The 18,791-nt window shown below is 48.2% G+C and overlaps 1 protein-coding gene across 1 annotated transcript in view; it reads right to left on the bottom strand.

Annotated features, from left to right (window-relative positions):
- The window catches only part of fz2 (frizzled 2), a 70,681-nt gene that overhangs the window by 44,836 nt on the left and 7,054 nt on the right, over nucleotides 1–18,791 (bottom strand). The gene's annotated exons all lie outside the window — the stretch shown is intronic.

The raw sequence follows: 18,791 nt of genomic DNA, 5'->3' as shown, positions 1-18,791 counted from the left end.
CTTTCCTTAATATGAGTTTACTTAATTCGCGACTAGACGAGATATGAAGCCCAATTATCAATTTCATCTAACGCCATGCTTTAGTGTAAACAGCGCAATACGCTGGAAGAGTTCCGGCAGAATGCAACGCGAACATGTGGCGTGCGCTCTGTTGAAAACTGACGACAGCTGACTGAGATCGGTGCGGAGATGCGGCGCTGTCGCAACTTCGGTAGCGGTAATCGGCTTGGGAAGCTTTAAAACACATTATCCTGGAACGTCTAACAGGACGTAACTATTACGTCGCCAATAAAGCACGGAGGCCCTTGTCGAAACACTGCTCACTTTCGTAAAGATAAATTTGTTACGGTTCTAGTTGTGGCCATTGGATATTCTTGGATATGCCATTGCCATTGGATGTACTATTTTATTGCCTGTGTCAATTGCCACTACGTTGCGCGCCTGTCGACGCGGCCAGCATTGTGCAGCAGGCGACTGAACTTTCTGTAATGCTGACACGAACTCGTTTAATAGTATTCGCTTAGCTCTGACCGAAACTACTCTGCAGTAAACGACTCCTTCAAGTATACGGTAAGAGACAACAAGGAAACGGAGTGCCTTCTGAAGAAGCAGTGATGAGGTCAGATGCTTTTCAGTGCATTCAGCCATCTTTTGTCTCTCGTATCGCGAAATCTGCTGCAAAAATAACTCTTGCAAAGCATTCTCCCTTCCGACAAGCGAGCTGAAACATCGCTGTTCGGTACCACTTCCGGCAAAAATCGGTGGAGCTACAGGCTCCCCAGTGATTAACTTTGAATGGTGAGAACAACGAGGAAGGCCACGCGTCCACCACTGGGAAGGATGGCTTAAGACTGAGATAGTGACGAGCTCGAAGAAAAAGAAATGTGCATTCAGTGCGGCCAGCAGTAATTTTCCTCCCTTCCTTTTCCTTTATTTATGTTCAATAAATAAATAAATAAATAAATAAATAAAATAATAAATAAATAAATAAATAAATAAATAAATAAATGAATAAATAAATAAATAATCTTCCTCCACGGGTTTAATTCTCGACTGCATTCCAGTGGGCGAAATGCAAGAACGCTTGTGTACGGCGCATTGGGTTCCACACAAAGGACACCCAAGCGGCATTGCTACTCTCTCTCCTCACCTTTGCGTAAGTTGAACTCGTGTTCTGCGCTATTCAACTACTCCACGGGCTGCGTTTTAAGTAAGCGGTAGATGGATCGCGTTATGAACAAAGCACCCTGCTATGGGGACTGCGCATAATAACAGTAGTGAAAAGGGAGAAGGTTTCGTCATTTGCTGTGATAAGATATGCAGATGGCTTTCTGGCGTGACTTATACTACCAAAGAAGACTTTAAAAGTCTAAGTACTCAGCACAGTGGAAAGCTTCCATTATACAGGGTGTCCCACATAACTTGAGCCAAGAATTTAAAAATGAAAGGCACGTCGGACGCGAACTGAACCGAACGCATACTATTCACAATAGCCTATAGTAACTCGGACAATTTTGTTGTTTTCCCCATAACTCATTGATTAATTGAGTTTGATTATCCAACCTTTTAATTATTGGCTGGGGACCCCAACTATGACACGCAGATTTGCAGGGACTTTCAGACACCACCAATCGAGTTGTTTCCTTTACGATACTTCTTACGTAGCCCTTTTTTCCGGGTTACAAAGAAAGCCCGCGAAATATAAAAAAAGCCACGTGACGGAGCGTTTGCGCAGTGGTATTGTGCTGCTCTCAAGCGTGCGTTCGGTGAACAAGGCTCTTTGTTTTGTGATCCTTCGTTGAAGAATTGAAGAAAGAAAAAAGTCGCAGCTTCGCGGCGAAGCATCGATTGCGATAGCAAATTAGTAGACAGCTATACGAAGTAAGAATAGTCGTTTGATCGACTATATAAACTTGTAAACATTCGCCTACTAAATAAATTACCAAGCATGGTGTCACGCGCACATAAGCAAACATGGACTCATCTCAATGGCTGACCGCAGATACACGCTGTCAAAACGCTGGAGTGAGAAAGCGCGGATGCAGCAGCGAGCGAATTGACCTTCGTGCTGCCTCTCGCTTCAACGCGAACTGAGCGGCGAGAACACAGCGCACACGAAGCTATCAGCGCTCGGCGCACTGTGTCCCCATCGCAGATTGCTTTCAAGACAAGACCCGGACGGCCGCGCATACGCAGCTGCCGACGGAGTAGAACGCACTCACCCTCCCTCCCTCCCTTCGCCCCGGTGCCTCGTACAATATGAAAGACAGCGCGCTTCCTCCCCGCTTTCTTCCCTTACGCGCGCGAGATTGAGCATTGGAATGAGACACCATCGTCGGCTCACCGTCGCACGCTTTCACTCGCACATACAGCACACGGCACGCGCCGACAAAGTTATCTCCCTAGGACTTCTACGGAACATCACGGGGCTGCCGACGGCACGGCAGAAATGCGCCTGGAGTCCCAAACCGGTGAAGCTGAAAAGTAATTGATAGAGCGAAGTGATAACCTGCGCACCAGATATAGTGACGAAATCAGATCTAGCTGATCGAATAGCCTGCCGTTATAAGATTGTGCGGTTGTTCTTCTTCGTCTAAGATTTGCTTTTGTTCATTCGCGTGCGAATGAAAGTGCCGTATATTTACAGGAAGGGGGGGGGGGGGGAGCAGGGCTACGGATTCGAGTTTTCCATCTGAGATATCTTACTTTGCGGGCACGCAGAAAGAAAGATGTCTTGTGACTACAAATGACCCTGAAAGGTTCGTGGCCGGAGGAGACACAGGTATAGGCGACCGCATTGTGAGGGAGCGAGATTTCGAATGACCACTTCATCCCCAGGTCTAACCCACATTCACCACTATATGACCCATCGCGCCAGCGCCCTCGGTAACGCGGACGAATCGCTTTTTTTTTTCTCGAGCGTCGTCGCCCACCCGCCTGGTTGGTGTAACGAATTTGCATCGGCGGGCGGTTCGCTGGACGTCAGCCAAGCAAGTTCGGTTCAGGCCCGCAGTCCACGTTGCCGGCGCGCATCGCACGCGATGTGTCGCGACGGGCGGCGATCCGGCAGTTTCCGCGATTTATATCGGCCGCAGCACGCTCGTTGACGTCACATATGTCGGGGGAAGTCGCGACAGTTGCGACTTTAGCGCGAGATCGGGCTGAAAAGCGTGTTCCGTGGCGTCTCCCGAACGTTCCGCCTCTCCATCCCAGGTGACGCGGGCAGCTGCCAGGGCGGCGGCCGCGTCGAGCGATGGATGGGGTCCGTTGCGGAGGGAAAAAGCCGGCTGGGCGCGCGCGCTTCACGGCCGCCGCCGCCGCAAGTGTCGCCGGCGCACAAAGGGGGGCCCGCGGCGCCCAGCGTGCTCCATCACGGGACAGAGACCGCCCTCGCCGCCCTCCTCCGGGTTTACGCTTCGGCCGCGAGGCGCGCGCGTGGACCCCGGGCCATTTATATGGATCAGGACGCGCATACTGCGGGCGCCTCCCGCAGGCGGCCGGTCGCCCGCGGTCCCCCCCCCCCCCCCCTCTCGCTCCGCACACGCGTCTCTCTCCGCCTGCGCCGCGCTTCCAAAGCGACGAAACAAAGAGAGACGCAGAGCCGTGACAAATGTATCACGCCTGCGTGAGTGGAGAGAAGCCTCGTTGTTTGAAGACGTCGGCCACGTTGGGGTACACTATTGTTTGCGGCATGTTTGCTAAACAACCGCTGTTCCATGCACGAGTTGCTTCGCTCTAGTGCTTCGTAGACGGGACGAATATCTGCTAACGCTGATGTTCTGCCTGCGTGAGCACTCTATCATGCTAATTAAGGCGCGCTAAAGAGAATGGCCCTGCACAAGTTCAAATGGAAAGAACGAAAGCGCCCTTGCAGTATTGCGATTGCGTGGTTATACAGAAAAAGGCTTCCATGCAAATCCGTACGGTCGAGGTAGTTCGGTCAAAGGAAAAGTTGCTACCTATTGCAGTATAATACCAGAAGAATAGCTCTTACAGGTTTAGAAAAGTAAATTTAATATATTTAGGGTCGTGCATTTTCGGGTTTTATATTTTTTGAACTTCGGGGAGTGATAATTGGGTGTTTTCTTTGAAAAAGTAAACGCGGGCATAAATTGCATTTTTTTTTCTTTCTTTTTTTTTTCTGCCTGACACGAAAACAGGGCGAGAAATCGGCGGTTTCGTTTTCTGGCAGCCGAATGTTCGGGATTCTACAGCTAACATTTACAGACAATTAACACAAGCAATGGACTCATTTTGCCCACAAGCTTTCTATTCAAACAAGCGAAATCTCTCACAGGAACATGTAATGGCACAGAGAGCTGACCGAAAGTCATGCCACAAACTGATATCTACAAATCCTCACTCACAGACATTATTAGCACATTTAATGAAACTGTGTCATTAAAAGAACAAATAGAGAAAGGTTTGGCGATCTTCTATGTTTACTTTATTCTCTTCACTTGTTAACCAAAAGATAAAGTTGTGCTCACATCCACGTTTCGCAGGAGGTGGAATGCTTTTCCTTATCTTACAAGTCTTGTTTACATACTTTCCATTTCTGCGTCCCTAGTAGGCTTATCGTCCGCGTCTGTACTTCTATTTTACTAGTTCCCAATATACGCTCTCGGAACAAAATGAAATACCAAATAGACAAATGGAATAGGAACTAGATGAATCAGCCACACTTCTTTGAACGCAACGTAGTTCGGTAAACATCCTCTCAGCGCCATAGCTACAGTTTGTAATGTCAGTGCTGTGTTTAATTAGCTTCCTAGCTCATTACCACCGTTCATATGTATGAGACGTGCGTGAAACGCGATGCAAGTCAGCATCGTCGTAGTCGTCTAAGCGCGGCTACTAAAAAATCAAAAAGCTATCGTTGACTCGGGGCCGGGAGGCGTTGAATATATTATATTTTATATATGCCAGTTTTCACCGAGTGTTAAGCGAAAGCGAAGTACATAGCATATTCATATAATAAAAACATGACTAATATGATATATATTGGTCACTTGTTCTCACAAGGTGGACAACGTTCATTAGTTTTGTAACAGCCGCATATATTCCCCTTTACCAAGGGTCAAACTTCGGGGAAAAATCGTGTTGAACACGATTTTAACAAATTTTCTTCGGTTTGCAGAAATCGGGAATTATTGGATTTTACCGGAAAAACGAAGAACCTTAATTATATTTGGTCGGAAAAGGAAATGCTACATTTCGTAGCACTTTGTACAGCATCTTACTAAAATCGGTCGGACCGGTAAGTTTTCTTTTCTATGACACCGTTTGTTCAGGGAGCTTATCTACGAGAGTTGGCCTTTTGAACATGAATTCATGAAACATCTGTAGCCAGCTAATCTCACGTAAACCAGAGTTTCTTTTCGTGGTGTTCAGCCACGCCACAAAGGTTAACTTGGGCCTGCGACTACACCACATCGCGTAAACGTGTGAACTGCCGGAAGAAAATTCGCACGACCACTTCTTGCAGCGTACGTACGGAAGCTACCTTCCAATATCAAAGGGAGGTGAGCAGGCAATCAGGGCTAGAGTATAGCCGGTGGCCACGGCGCACGAACGAACTACCGGAGCACGCCAAAAAACGCGGGCGTCAAGCACGGCGCTGCGTATACGGCCCCCCGGGGAGTTGCAACACGTTGTCGAGCACACAAAACACACACGCGCCCACGAGGGCGCAACGAGAGATCACCGCGCAGTAACGACGTACTCCGCAACGTAGGCGCGAACAACACACACACGCGCCCACGAGGGCGCAACGAGAGATCACCGCGCAGTAACAACGTACTCCGCAACGTAGGCGCGAACAACAGGCGATCCACCAGACAGCGTTGTGATCGGAACCCCTGTAGGGAACAGCGTAATACAGCGAAGGCACGCGCTACACGCGGTGGAAGCCAACGTATCCCTCCCAAGAGGCGTTGCTTTAGCGGCCCGCGCAACCGACGAGCTCGCCACCGAGGAAAACGAAGAAACGACTGACGACGCTGCGTCGTCGAATGCACCGCGGGACCTATTCCGGAAAACGGCTGCGATCGTGTGGCAACTGAATGGCTCCACTGATTGATAGGTGTTCGCCAACAATCCTCGGCGCCTGTCTGCGCGACAATAGAACAAAGGGCCCTGCCAAACAACCACGCACGCATGCGCCCGTCGGCAACGCGTCTCCTCGTACGCACTCCGAGCAGACAAACGGCGCGCTGAGCTCTTTGCAACCTAATAGTCTTTCACGCCAGAAGGAGCGTCACCTGTAAGAACATCGGCAGATTTGTGATTGTGGTGTGGTGAAGATGTGGTGCTATGACCTGAAAATTTACACGCAGGTATTGGACGTAATATACATACGATTGGGCGTAATATACATACATAACGCTATACATTCTTCATCGGAAGTGCATGCCGTGTCTTTAGATTTCAAGAAAGGTTTTGATAAGGTTGCACGTATCCGCTTATTCAAGAAACTTTCACACCTAAACATAGGGCCCTAACGTAAAACTATTCCAATATGTTTTTATTCCAATCTCCTGACTCGACCACGGACACGGGGCGGAAACGTTCCATTTGCGACGCGCTGATCTGGGGCCCTATAACGTAAAACTATTCCAATATGTTTTATTCCAATCTCCTGACTTCAAATTTGCGTAGCCGCCGACGCAAGCACCGGGCGGTCACCCGAAGGGTTGCCTCAACAGACCAATCAAAAGCTCTCCTGGTTCATAGGAAGTCACTTTTGTTTGCATGAAAAACGAATAACATTGCCCACACTGAGCGGCTTGTCTTATCTAATTGGATGACAAGAGGCGAGGAGCACGCTCAAGTGGAGAGGGATTCGATGGGGTCGAGCCACTGCACTAAATGTCGATAACTGGATGAAGAAGGCGATGCCGGCGTCTGCGATCGGTCCGCTTTCCCTTACTTAGCTTACGGAGGATGGTCGAAAATTACGGCGGCATGCAACGGAAGCTTAAGAATGACGCTAAAACGGATCCTCAGCAAAGAAGAGTTGACAGAATGAGGTCGTAAACGTGCCGAAAGAGCTCGAAAACGTTACACGGCCACGCAAGAAGCTCGATTATACGCTAAATAAACCCATGCTCTCCGGCAGGTGCGAGTACCCAGCGCCTGAGCGATCGGCGGCAGCCATCTTTTATTCCTTTCGGAACGGGGCAGCCTGCGGCTATGCAGAAGAAAATTCAGTTTTGTTCGGCATAATAATGCATCTTTAATGCGTACACGTCACTTTGACGCGGTGAGTTTCTGCGGTTTTGTGACGTCGCGTGACAGGCAGGTGAAATAGGTGCAGCCCGAAAACTTTTGACCAATAGCCGGGGGTTAATGGCGAAAAGGCGTCGAAATAGAAAGAACTATTTTTTTTCTTTTTTCGGTCAAATCATGCATAATCAGTGCGTACACGTCAGGTCAGATGGGGCTATGGCGGTTTTCGTGACGTCGCGTGACAGACAGGCGAAGTTGGGGTGCTCCAAAAAAGTTTTTGACCAATCGCGGAGGGCTGATTACAGAATTGTAATAGAAAAGTTTGGAATAGTTTTATGTTATAGCGCCCATAGACACGAAAATTCAGATGGATAGAAAGCTTTTTAACGGGCCGATCAAAGACAGTTTCTGTAAATCAACACCTATCTCACTTAGCCCGAGTCAAATCTGGGGTGCCCCAGGGAACCGTAGTTGGACCGACTTTATTTCTAATATACGCGACCAGTACAGTACGATTGTTTGCAGACGACTGCGCGATATACAGACCGGTCACTAATACCTCGGATGTTGACACGTTCCAGGATTATCTAAATAAAATTAATAACTGGTGTGAAGTGTGGCAGATGGAAATAAATGTTTTAAAAACAAAAGCCATTATATTTACTACATCAAACACCACAGTGAATGCCGTTACACCTTAAATTACATGCTCATCGAGACGGTGCGTAATGTAAAATATTTAGGAATTAATTTGACATCGGATATTTCGTGGAATCGCCATATTGATGAGGTGGTTCGCAAAGCATCTCGCGCGCTCGGGTTCATTAGGCGCAACCTACACTCTGCTAACACCGATACAAAACTACTAGCTTACGCTTACATTGGTATGCTTGAAAATAGAGTGCGCATGCATAGCATGGAACCCTCATCAATTATACCTAATCAACAAACTAGCATCAATCACTTCAGAACAAAGCCGCTCGTTTCATCGCAAGGAAGTACTCTCGAACATTTCGCGCAATGGAATGAAAAACATCGCTCAAATTACCTTCACTGAAAGATCGCAGGCATCAGGCACTATTGTCTTTTTTTCCACAAACTTTATCACAGTCATTTACCCTTCGTCACCAGTTACATTACGCCGGCTTATCGCGTTTTTCCTCGACTAGACCATTCCTTTAAAGTGCAGTCTATATATGCGCGAACTAACCACTTTTTTTACTCGCCATTTCTTGTCGCTATCAGACACTGAAATGAGCTCTCAGAAGATGTTGCATGTCTTGCGAATTTTGATACATTTGTTAGCCACGTAAACAACACATTCTTAAGAACATTATTGATTTTGTTTCCTACTTCTATCGCTTTCAGATTCAAGATTCATTTCACTTTTGTCATGTTACTGTTTTATTTTTCTTTCCTGTAGTTTTAAATCGGAGATCTCTTCTTTGGTTCAGTGTACTTAGTCTCGAGTATACCTGGAAACTGTACGCCCTGTTATAGGTTATTTGGTCATTGCAATTCTCGCTCCGTTCTTTTACATTCACTATAATGTGCATAGGAATCTATATTGCGATGTTTGCACCATTGGCGTATTTGCTGAGAGTTTTATGTTAGCTGTAGTATGTACTAGATTCATTTCAAGCACAAAGACAATCTTTGTCCAACACATTGTGGAAATTAGATTATCGTCCTCTGAGTGAACAGACAGTACTAGAGCACCGTCCCGACCGATCATCGGCTCAGAAGGCAGTGAAGGCACTTTTGTGTTTTCTCAGAACTTCTGGTTTGCGCGAGCGCCTTTAACTCAAGTGCTGTCCGTACACGTATCTACGCCTTCTCTCTCCCTTCTCTCTCTTCCCCTTCTCCCATCCCCCAGCGTAGGGTAGCCAACCAGACTATTGACTGGTTAACATCCCTGCCTTCCTGTATTCCTCTCTCTCTCTCTCTCTTGTCTTGTATCGCTTCCTCTTCCTCTTTTGTTTTCTTTGTATTTTTTGACGTAACGTATTTATTTTCAATAAGTTACAATAGTATCTTAGTTTTGTTACCATTTCCCCCCTATGTAATGCCCCCCCCCCCCCCCCCCCCCCCCGGGCCTTTAGGGTACCTGAATAAAGGAAAAAGGCATAATGCCGCATAGCGGAGGGCGACTTTTTCTTTTTGATTTGATCCTTCGCGTCTTCGACAGAGCTAATGCGGTAACGTTGGTAATACCGATCGCGGTAGCGCCAGCCACAAACATAATAAATGAAACGTGATAATCAAGCCACTACTGAAAATTACTAGCTTGCGTTTTTCCTTCGCATGTCACCCCCGCCATCGGCAGCACCCTCGACGTGGCCATACTAAATATAAATATATATCCCACGCGTCGCTGATGAAAAGGCCGCCTTGGTAAGCGCAGCTCCACAAATGAAAACATGCGCGGCTAGCATTTCTTGCCAACTTTAACTTGGTTTAACCTTGAAATTCGACAGCATGTGGCTTCGATTGTTCAGCGTATCATCTGAACTTTGCAATTGGAGGCCTAAGCTTCGTATTTGACAATCGGCAAAGCAGCGGACGCGTAGTCGTTGTAAACTTGAGTTACTGAACATGTTGCCATAAAGATGAATAGGACGGAAGCGTCTAACTTCACCACGGCATGAACAATACACATTTAAAACATTGCGCAGTTCTGCACAGCGATAACGCAATTACAGAAGACTGGCGTTAGCCGTGTTACGGCACTGAGTGCATAGCATATGGCAACGTCTGACAAGTACTGGGATTTCCGGATAGGAAAAACCGCAAACTTTAGATGAAAGAGAGAGAGAGAGAGAGACAGGACACGCGCTCCCTTTCGTCCTTGTCTGAAGTGCCCGCTTGTTTAAACCTGCAAGTATGACCCAACAGAGGAGCAACACGTTCTTTTAAATATTGGGAATCTTGGGCTGAATTCACAAAGCTTTTCGTTCGAAAGTGCTCTTAGCCATTCAGCCACTCTTCGGTACTCTTAGCCGCCTCAGCTAATAATATTTACCGCATCCGCATTGACTGGAAGTTGCTCTTTCGAAGAATTCTAGCGTAATAAACGTTTTGTATACACGGACCCTTGTCCAGTTCAACGGGTACGATTACGACCGTGGCAAAAATTTACAGCGCTGCTCTCCTCCACGTATACGGGCCCACGCAACAGGACGAATGGAATTTGAGGTGAAACGAAGCGCTTGTTGGATGAATTAATGTATATTATATGGCGACCGGCGTGACAACCCGGGTATTGAGGTCTTGTTCATATTTATTGCGTTGGAGAAGTGTGCCTGCATTATGAGTGCGCTCATTTTCCAAGACGCGTTTAAAATATTCCTTCATGTGCCACTCCCTAAGGCTGATGCGCTGGCTTTTCCGTTACCGTCGCACGTCGCCATCACGACGAGGACTTTCCATAAGTGGCCAACACGCCAGCCCAATGCTGCGAGGATATGAAGCAAGCAAGTAGTCAACTTCGAATTGCGTCCCATTTCGCAGACGGATGCGCGCACTACCATAAGTCTTATTTCTGCGCAGGCATCTACGCAACGCAGACAGAAAACAACAATAACCTCAACATGGTGAAAGCCGCACATCCGTTTTCCTAAACTACAGGCTTTCAGTATGCGCGTGTGCCTTACTGATATAGATGGGCCACTCCGCTTCTCAGCTCATTTTGGATGCGCAGTCATTGCAGATGTATTCCAGGTCTTCCTGTCTCATACGTAAAACGCGGATTCTCTAATACGATGTTTTGGTGGGCGAGTGAAGGGAGGATTGAGGAGTGCGCGCGTCGCAAGAGCGGCACGCCCGTGGATGCCTGCTTAAGAGTCGCGACGCCTTGCCAATGTGCTCACAGCATCCGGCCTCGCGGACGCTTCTCGGCGTTCACGAGCGCAATCGATCATCTCGTCATGCGTGTGAAACGCTCTTTATGTCCAATATCTGAGAAGGTCGCCCGAGGGGCCCCTCGCTCGAGGCAAGCGGGGGTGACTGCGTGGACGGTGGAAACTTGGGCAAACTGGAAAACCCGGGACGGCACATTCATTTGCAGAAAGCGAGGATAGCGCGACGAAGAGGAGTCTGGCTCTTGTTTTCATCTCTCTTTTCATTTCCAAGTAGCCGCGAGTTCGTTTTCTTCGCTCGAGCTTTCCCGCCCTCTGGGAGGCCCGCCCACCGTGTTTCAAATTGAAGCGGCGCGCTGGAAGAAGACGAAGCACGTAGTGGCGGTATCGACAGCAAGAAGAAGGACGTTTATTCCGATGGAAAGGCCGAGCTGTTCGGGGCTTGGGGGCGGTTCAATCGATTTATCGATATACGCGTGGACGGGCGGCTGGGCCCAGGCTCTAGTTCTTGCCGACGCCGCGCGCGCCGTGCCAACGACCGCGAGCCGTGGGACGACGTAGCCCCTTCCTGCTTTGCATGCGCACCCGTTCGGCAGAGGACACACATCGCGGGGCCACCGCGCACTGCCTGCTCCACCAGCGGCTCGTCTCCCAACGGGCCGCCGAGCTGCAGCGCGACAGACTCTCGCATTCTACGTCGACGCCAGCAGCGTATACGGCCGACCGATAGTAAAGAAGCGGGCACTACTTAAAGGGCAGCTTCAGCGTTTAATTTTCATTTTTTCAACCATGTTAGGATATGTGGTGTCTTAAATTACGTAGATCCTGCTGTTAAACGTACAGTGGGTGGATCTTCTTAGAAACTTGAGAATAATTTTAAATAATCAAAAAACAAATTATCGAAACTCAAAGTGAACTGCAGCTCGGGGCGCCACCTTCGTGTGATGACATCATAGCCTACCTTTCGTGAACGTGAAGAGCGTCGGAAACAGCGTTCTGCTGCAGGTATACCTGCAATAGTTTGGCCTTGCGAGGCCGAAAGCCTACTTAAGTTCAACTGTAAAAAATTTAGGGAAATCTAAGACGCAGTTGAATACCACGCGCTATTCCATTAAAGGGTGTGCCTGCAAAGGGTGGTCAGCTTAAAAAGAAAAAGAAAAGAAATTATGCACTTGTGTGCACGACTTGAAAGCATGTATTACAATATTTAAAATTCGTTTTAAAGTAGAAACACAGGAGAAACTTAAGACACGTTGACCACGAAAAATTGTCAGATTTGCACTTTAAATGCTGTATGTGTCATTGATCGAAGGAGATAACGCGCAGGCATGACAGGAGGCCCACAACTCCGAACCCGTGCACGAACCCCGAGCCAGCATTGTAACCTTCCCACAGTGGGTGGCGCAGCGATTATGCTATTTTTTGCTGCATGCAGAGATCCGAGAACGCTGATTTGATCCCTGACCATTGCTACCACATTCCTGTGAAGGCGCAACGCAAACAAATGCTCGCGCACTGAAATTTCCTACGCTGGTACAGTGTATATCGGATGGCGGGCGTGGAGGGGAGGGCTTCAGAGAGGGTTCATTTCATTATTAGCGAGATACCTGCGTCATCTCTCCAAGATACAAGCGCATCGTACACGAAATGCGAGGGTATTGCGTAGTAACCTCGCAATGTCAAGGCGAGCGACTACAAAAAGCGGCTCCTCACGTTAGGAGTTTTTCCCGAACATAAAGAAAACAAACCCACAAGGAAGGAGCATGCCATTCCAAAACAGATGCGTATATTTAGGAAACTCTTCTTTCTTGTTAACACCGCCTGAAACGTGCCACCAAAGTCAAGGAGACCGGTCCTCAGAGAGGTTGGTGATTTCCTTCATAGCCGACAAGTGCAAGCGCGCATTCAGCGGCACCATTGAATAAGCCGCCGATTTTCACCTATTTTCCTTTCTGTAGCAGTTGCTTCGCCGGCTTTTGTTTAGCAGGAAACGCTTAATCCAACAACACAGTGCTGCGATGACCGACGTGACAAGCTCTAGAAAATTATTTATGCACATTAGGATGACCGTACTTCACTTTATGAGCAAATACCGAGTCCGCCTTTCTCGTTGCCTGTCTTTCGCTATTTCGCCCCCCTCTCTCTCTCCTAAGGGCTTTCATTTCCTTATCGCCTTCACCGTAGCATGTAGGCGACTAAACCCACGCTGGTAGAAACCCCTGCGCTTAATTAACGATATTTCTCCCTCCTAACTCTCTCTCAGCAATGGCAAAACACGATAAGACATCTCTGAAACTTCCAGGTGGCCCTTTATAAGCACACAAGCTCTCTACACTGTCAAAATGTCATTATAATACTGCAAATGTATAATATTGCAATAGAATACTGAACGAGAAGAAAGGGCGTTAACCGAGGGACCCGATGTTTATTTATCATAGCATAAGAAGCCAACAAAGACACCAAGGACAACACAGGGTAAATTACTTATACTTATTAAGTGAATTAAAGAAATGATAAATATTTAATTCAATTAGTAAGTACAAGTAATTTCCTCTATGTTTTCCTTGGTATCTTTGTTTGTTGGCTTCTGATGATACGATTAATAAAAATCGGGCCCCTCGGTTATCCAAGGGGCCCGATTTCTCCTTCTCCTTCACTACACAATGAGGGTCTGAATCCGGCAACATTGATGCCTTGGGGTAGCATGTGCGGGTTTATTGACCAGTTGCCTTCACCCAGAAAGATGACGTACTCGTGACGTCTGCGGCAGAAAGGACGTTCCACATCCGCCACCAAGGTTTGTGAGAGGGCGGCGCTAGCTATAGCACACTCAAAGGGTTAGTTCCAGTAGTAACACATAAATACCCAAGAAAGTGAATTGCAAAACGGCGCCGCGGTAGCTCAATTGGTTAGAGCACAGCACTCTTAATGCGAAGACGTGCGATCGTTCCCCACCTGTGCAAGTTGTTTTTTTTTTTTTTCGTCCCCTTTCTTTGCCATTAATTTGTCATTTCTTTAATTCAGTTAGTAAGTACAAGTAATTTCCCCTGCGTTGTCCTTGGTGTCCTTTGCTTGTTGGCTTCTTATGTAATAGAATACTTATTTTACACACTATCTATTACAGACTTCCCACTAGGATACGAACAGCCGGCGATTGTTTATCAACTTTTATATTCCTCAAGCTAGCATACTTCAGCCAGACGTAGTGCTCCCCATTTCTGTCATTTAGCAGTAACCGTTGATTGTTATAGATTTTATTGTTGTGCTGATGTACCTTGTTTCCGCGTAACATGAGGACACACACTAGTGTAATCTTTCCTATAGTCTACTCTGCTCATGAATACTTTGTTGCTTAGCAAGCATTTCAATCAATCAATCAACTAATTATTCCCTCAATATGAGCTGCGTTACTACAGGACATTGCGTAATCTACATCGCGAGTCGCGTTGGTAAAGCAAATGATTGAAATGGACACGCGGCCCATTTCCATAATACCATGTTCGCACATGTGCCAACGACCTGTAATTTTTTATGCACAAACAGAACCCGAACGATATGACTGCTGGATGCGTATTGTGCCCATTGCAATGCGGCAAACCAGTGGCTTACACAAAACAAGCAAAACGAAGAGCGAGAAAATAACCAGGAGAGATAAAACGCATTTCGTCTGCCGCGGCTGCGACCGATGCAAGAGCAAAAAACTGCCAGCTCCTTGCGTTACACACCGAGAGGCTGTTGCATGTTTCACGACAGGCGGGCTTTCACCGGAAGCTCTGGCTGCCTTTCTCCTCCCGATTACATGCGCTCGCACAAAAGGGCACGTGAAGTACGCAGACGCAGCACGGAAAGCGGCCGCGCCGTCACCACCGCGTATACGAAGCCTTGCTTTTCTCTTTTTTTTTTCTTTTTGGAGGGGGCGTTCTCGGCTGGCATGTTTAGAAAATACGCCCTAATGAGTAATGAACTGCGTGACGTCCGCGTATTAATGGAGCGTCACTGAAGCAAGATTAATGCGCGAGTCCATTGGGCGCAGCGCCGCGGACTTCCGGTGTCCGTTTCCCATTTGCGACGCGCGTCCATGGCGCAGCGAACGTCGCTGCATTTGGGGTCATGCTCGTCGCATGGGCCCCTGCCATTAACCTCCGCTGGCCGCCGACTCCCCCGCATGCACACCGCTCGGAAAGTAGGGCTTCCCAAAGGGCTTCCGAAATTTTCGCTAATGTGCCCCAGTGGCTCGCGTCACCTTTCCGAGCCAGCCTTCACGACATTTTTTTTCGAAACAATAGCCACGCTTGGCGCTGCAACCGGGCGTGCGAGGCGAACTTGCAAGCCTGGTTACCTATACGCGGTTATTATTATATTACTCGTCTGGCACAATACTGCACTCGACACTACGTCAGCGAAAATATGTCTTTCTTCCGGGTGAAGTTCTGCACGTTCTCCTTCCTGCTTTGTTTTCCAATTTAGGACATGCTCACTCGTTGCTTGTTTTGATACTCGTAATGGCCGCCCACAAAGTTACCCCGAATATCCGCGTTTCTTCAGCTTCCCGGTGGATCAGGGGGCCGTTCTGCTGCCGAGCACAAGGTCGCGGGTGTGGCTACCAGCCCCAGATATATATCATTCCGATAGGGTCGACTCGCGCACAGCTTGGGATGCATTTTAAAGATCTCCAGAATAGTCAAACGTAGTCTGGAGCTCTCCAGTACGACGTCTATTACCGCCTACCTGCTGCTTTCGGGCATTCAAGTCGATCAGTCAACACTTATTTAGGGCGTGTTTCTTATCGAGCAAACGCATTATTGGTCAACTTCTGGGCCGCATCAAACATATCGCCGATTGTCGCTGCTGTCGATACACCGAAGAACATTTGTAACTGATTCAGTGGAGTGCCGAGCCGCTGAACTGGTAACTCGTGAAGCGAAACGCAGCCTCTGAAGGTGACCCCACATATTCAGCCGTAAGACACGGAGCGCACATGTGCTTGAAACATGCTGCGTACGTTTCGCAATGTTTAGGAGAAAATAGGGTGCATTTTATTTTTGTGAGTATAGTATGAAAGTGAGCGAGTCGGGAGGTCGGTGTCTGCGCACGTTGCCAAGCGTGCGCAGTAGCACCATGTTCCTCCACCTACGTCACTGCTGACGAAAAAGAAAAGAAAAAAATTATGCAGATCTCACGCACTGTGGCAATCGATGTAAGCGAAGCTTTCTGTGCTGTTTGCTTTGATTGGCGACAATTAGCGGTGATGTTCATGGCGAATGTGTAATTTCTTCAACGTTTTGTCCAACACAAGAGTGGCGCGTTGATGTTAAACGTTACCTTGCGTGTACTACTGCTGTCTGTCTGCGTAGTGCACAAAACACAAAGGGAGAGATGTTTGCTTGAGGTTGTTGTGCGCCATATTTCATAACCTCTGATAGGCCTGAGCATTGTCATTGCTTCACATGGCACATCGCATCGTGGCAGACGCATTAAACTTGAATTGAATTATGGGGCTGTACGTGCCAAAACCACAATCGGATAATGAGGCAGGCCGTAGTGGCACACTGCTGATTAATTTTGGCACCGTGGTGTTCTGTAACGTGTGCCTAAATCAAAGTGCGCGAGCGTTTTTTATTTCGCCCCCATCGAAATGCGGCTGCTGCGGTCAGATCCGCGACCTCGAGCAATGCCATAGCCGCAAAGCTATCGCGGCAGGCACAGAAGTGTTGATTTGACGTGCGACCGCTTCTGTTGTGTCACCTAGACCCTGCGGTGCGCTTTAAATAATGCGGCTCTGCTTCTGCACTCCCTACGTAAATCGCCCGCTAGACATATTTGCATAGTTTTATTTTTCAGAAATAGCAGAAACGCACCGTACCGTACCTTGAACTTAAGTTTGTCCAGCGTTTCCTTGCCTGTCCTCCCCCCCCCCCCCCCCTTGTATTTGTATGAGAACTGCGACAAGGCTGTTTCACGACTCGTTTCGGGACTGCGTCGGTTCTACATTCTATCCATTATCTGCCTCCTCTCTCCCCTCCTCTCTTATGTGGCGACGACTCGAGAGCTCCAGAGGGCATTGTGCACTTTGGACGCGGTGCGGTCCAAACGAGTTCCTCGCATCTCTTTTCTTCTCTGCCACGCTCCGAGTGACTGTAATGCGATAGCATTAGTACCAGAGCACTGTTAGTGAAATTAAGAGTTGGCTCTGTGTTGGTGCGCGAACGTTTGTATCGTCAAAGACGTGTGGACAGTCCGTCGTGTACGTCCTGTTGCTCCTGTGAGACACTTGAACACCTTCTATTGGAGTGCCCAGCATTCGTCACACAACGTGCACTGCTAGTTAAGGAATATGGACTGATTGGACTCAAGTGTACGACCCTTGATGGTTGCCGGTTTACGAGAGGGAGTGTTGCTCAACGCGACCAGGCCCGTAGAGCCTTGCTAAGTTTAATGCAGAAAAATGATCTGGCTTTCCGTTAATAGGCATTTTTTCCGTGTTTCTACTTTCTTTTGTCCGTGTCTCTGTTATTTGTTTACTTCATGTTTTCGTTCCTATTTCATTGTTTCCTATCTTCTTCTCTTATCCTCTTTTCATTCCCTCCTCCCGAAGGAGTAGGCAGGCGTTGTGCCCCTCTCGGTGGCAGTTGTCAGCTTGCTCCTTCCGGTTTCCTTTGTGTTTTGCACATTTCAATAATAATAATAATAATAATAATAATAATAATAATAATAATAATAATAATAATGTGACAACCTATCATTCGACGACTATATACCTACTGACAGCCATCGGTCCTTGCTCACCCGTGAGCCACTTCTGACCTTTAACTCTCTACTAACGCATTTCTCTTCTACCTACCTCAATTTTGCCTCCTTTCCCTCCTTTGCTCCCCCTCCTCGTCTCTCTATTCTGTCTGCATTTATTATTCTTGTTCTTTGTCTAAATTTTCTCTTCTACAATACTGATATTCCCGTAGTGTTCGCGTGGTTTATGGACTATGTCGGTAGCTCACCAATGAAAAGAAGAAACAAAGAAGAATATAAAGTTTGGAAGCAGGAGCGCGCTGCTCCCTTCGTGGAAAAGGTGCAACCGATCCCGGCGAGCGGAAGCGCTCTCCCGACGGAGCAGGGAAAACGCGAGATGGAAATTGGCCCCCGCTGTCGTCCGAGATATGGATGGCCGTCTTAGCCCGGACGGGTTGCGCGCCTCGGAGGCGATCGATGGTCGTTAGCGGACAGCCAGCCGCGGCCCGGCTGGGGCCCTCGTCTCTCGGCAGCGAGCCTGTTTGCACACCACCCCCGGGCCAACCACCCCCCAGCGGCTCATCATACGAGACGCCACGCGAGCCACGTCTTAGCGCTTACGGAAACCCGGAGACGAGTGGGTCCGACGGAAGAAAACAAGATCGTATCACGCCGAAGCGCATACGACGCACCGTCTTTCGTGCGCGCGCGACATGCAAGAGCCAAAATGCGATAGCGGCCGCTTGCAAAAGGCGGCAGCGATTTCTCTCCATCCGCAGAGTATATGCGGGGCGGTGTAGTTCGGGCCTGGTGGTTGGTGTTCTGGGGAAGAAAGCAGCTCAAAGACGCGACTAAGGCGGACGCCCGACTCACAACTAAGTCCTTATTGCGCGAGCAGAAGAACGCGCACGGGAAGAGGGGAAGGTAAGGGGGTTGTGGGTGGAGGTGGAATTGGAAACAAGTCGAATGGAAACGCAA

Source organism: Dermacentor andersoni, chromosome 1, assembly GCF_023375885.2.
Source record: "Dermacentor andersoni chromosome 1, qqDerAnde1_hic_scaffold, whole genome shotgun sequence".
Classification (NCBI taxonomy): domain Eukaryota; kingdom Metazoa; phylum Arthropoda; class Arachnida; order Ixodida; family Ixodidae; genus Dermacentor; species Dermacentor andersoni.
Note: the sequence above shows the minus strand (reverse complement) of the source record. Positions and strands in the feature narration are given on the sequence as shown.